Source organism: Mandrillus leucophaeus, unplaced genomic scaffold (assembly GCF_000951045.1).
Source record: "Mandrillus leucophaeus isolate KB7577 unplaced genomic scaffold, Mleu.le_1.0 Scaffold684, whole genome shotgun sequence".
Lineage (NCBI taxonomy): Eukaryota > Metazoa > Chordata > Mammalia > Primates > Cercopithecidae > Mandrillus > Mandrillus leucophaeus.
In genome coordinates this window covers 1695254-1697639 of record NW_012107408.1, presented here as the reverse complement: position 1 = coordinate 1697639, position 2386 = coordinate 1695254, and the positions used below count along the sequence as shown (strand labels likewise).

The window sequence follows — 2386 nt, the reverse complement described above, 5'->3', positions numbered from 1 at the left end:
ACTTTCAGCATTCAGTCAACGTGAACAACAGGCACAGTGCAAACCCCAGAGGGAGGCAGGAAGGAAAAGAGATTACCTGAAGGTAACATAGCAACAGCTCTTGAACAGAAAGCAATAAGCCAAAAACTGGGACAAGAGCCTGATAGCATAGGAAGAGAAAGACACAGGTACATCCATAGATGAATAATGGTTTTAGGTCCAGTGGCTCTTTAGAAAACTAAGGGAAGTATAGGGATAGGTTAGGGAGGAGAGAAGGGAAGAGGCAGAAAGAAGGAAGCAACAGAGAGAAGAGGTGAAAGACACAGCTAGAGCACCCTGGGTGGCACATTGAGGATCGTGGTGGCAACGAGAGCTTTGGAGTCTGTGAGGGAAGGAGAAAGCTGCAGTGACACAGGAGGAGGTGGCACACTTTGGCCCATTGGAGCAGAAGGAACCCTTTGGATTTCAGTTGCTTTAAAGACTACTGAGGTATGAAGCCGGAAGACACTTACTGAATAACAGATGACATTTGGTATAAGATCAAGCCAATCCTCATTTTAGTAGCATCACAAGGCATTATGATATTCAAGTGGTGTCGCATTAAAGTCAGAAAACATCATTGCCTAGGTTATGAAGCTGAAGCTTAACTTGTGCTGTAAGGTGTTCCAGGCGGTACAGTAGATCTAGCTGAGTTATAAAGCTCAGGTATGCCATGGATTTCAAATTCTCCTGCTGGAAGCTTTGGGACATACGGTTCTCTAACTATATTTTCTCAAGAATTGCTTCAGTTTCACATTAAGACATAGCTTTGGAAGGACAGATATGACTGATAGGAAGGGCATCAAACCATCAACTCTGAAAGAATGTATCATGGGTTTAGAGTGAGATCATTCTGCCCTAAATAGTTTTAAAATGATGATAAAACTGGTCTGTTTGTGGAAAAGCTTGCCAAACTCCACTAATAGTTGCCAGACTGTGGACTTTAAGAATAGATGGAATGTGTCTGTTCTCACCTGAACTATAGCTGAACACAAGTTTATGTGATTGGAAGCTTTCATTTTCCTAGAGCTTATAAAAGTTTCATTTCTTTTTACCTATTGCTAAAGTGATCCATAGACAAAAGCACTGTTTCCCCTTAATGTTTTTTACCTTTTATTTTTTCTATTGCAAATAAAAATTATGTAACCATAATTAATAGATTCTAATTCTAGACAGTTCAAGAACTCACCCTGAATAAATAGAATCAATGGGAATCATTGACATCTTTTAAAACTACTTTTATTATTGTATTGACTCAACTTAAGGATTGGGGTATTCCTCTGAGTCTAAAGGGTTTTGAGAACAGAGCTTAAGAAAGTCTTAGGGAAAACTGTGGTCTGGCATCAGATATGCAAAAAAGTATCATAATATGGTGTAATCTTTGGAGTGTGGACTGTGCAGTGGCTGTTATGGAGCAATTTAGCTCACCTTCCTGCAACTACACAACCAAGCGTCACGTCTACAAATCATGAAGGAATGTTATTTCTTCACGGTCAACTAGCCACCTCATTATTAGTCAGACAGGTAAAATAGAAGAATCTGGTAAAAATGAATTTGTGATACTGAATGAGATATAATATTTCAACCGATGCTAACTAAAGGACCCTGATGGAAGCATGTTGAATGTTTGTGGAGGATTTTGAAGTGATTTGAGAGATGATGGCTTTGGCCTATGATAATATAATTTATTTTATATATAATCCTTAAATACCATGTAACTCTATATATTTTACTTTATAAGAAAAATACAAGTAACTCAAAACTAAGAACATTTTTTTTTTAAAAGCAAATTCTATTGAACACTTAAAAAAAATATTTTTTTCTCGGCTGGGCGTGGTGGCTCATGCCTGTAATCCCAGCACTTTGGGAGGCTGAGTCGGGTAGATCTTGAAGTCAAAAGATCGACACCAACCTGGGCAACATGGTGAAACCCCCCTCTCTACTAAAAATACACAAATTAGCCGGGTGTGGTGGCACACGCCTGTAGTCCCAGCTCCTCGGGAGGCTGAGTCAGGAGAATCACTTGAACCTGGGAGGCAGAGGTTGTAGATCATGCCACTGCACTCCAGCCTGGGCAACAGTGAGACTCCATCAAAAAAAACAAAGAAAAAAATTCTGCACTTATCATTATGTGCCTACTATGTGGCAGGCATGGTACCCAGCAATTCTCAAACGTTACTGCATAAGAGAGCTATTAATATTAAACAGCTCTCTGAGATCAGATATAGATATGATTATCTCTATTCTAGACATGAGGCTGAAACTCAGGAAGATGAAGCAGCTTGCCCAATGTCACACAGCTAGTAAGAGGCAGAGCCAAGATTCCAAGACAGATGTCTCTGGCTCCAAAGTCAGTTTTCCCTGGGCT

At 39.9% G+C, this 2386-nt stretch overlaps 1 protein-coding gene across 1 annotated transcript in view; it reads left to right on the top strand.

The window, feature by feature from the left end:
- SPEF2 (sperm flagellar 2) overlaps window positions 1–2386 on the top strand; it is a 190167-nt gene that overhangs the window by 9483 nt on the left and 178298 nt on the right. The gene's annotated exons all lie outside the window — the stretch shown is intronic.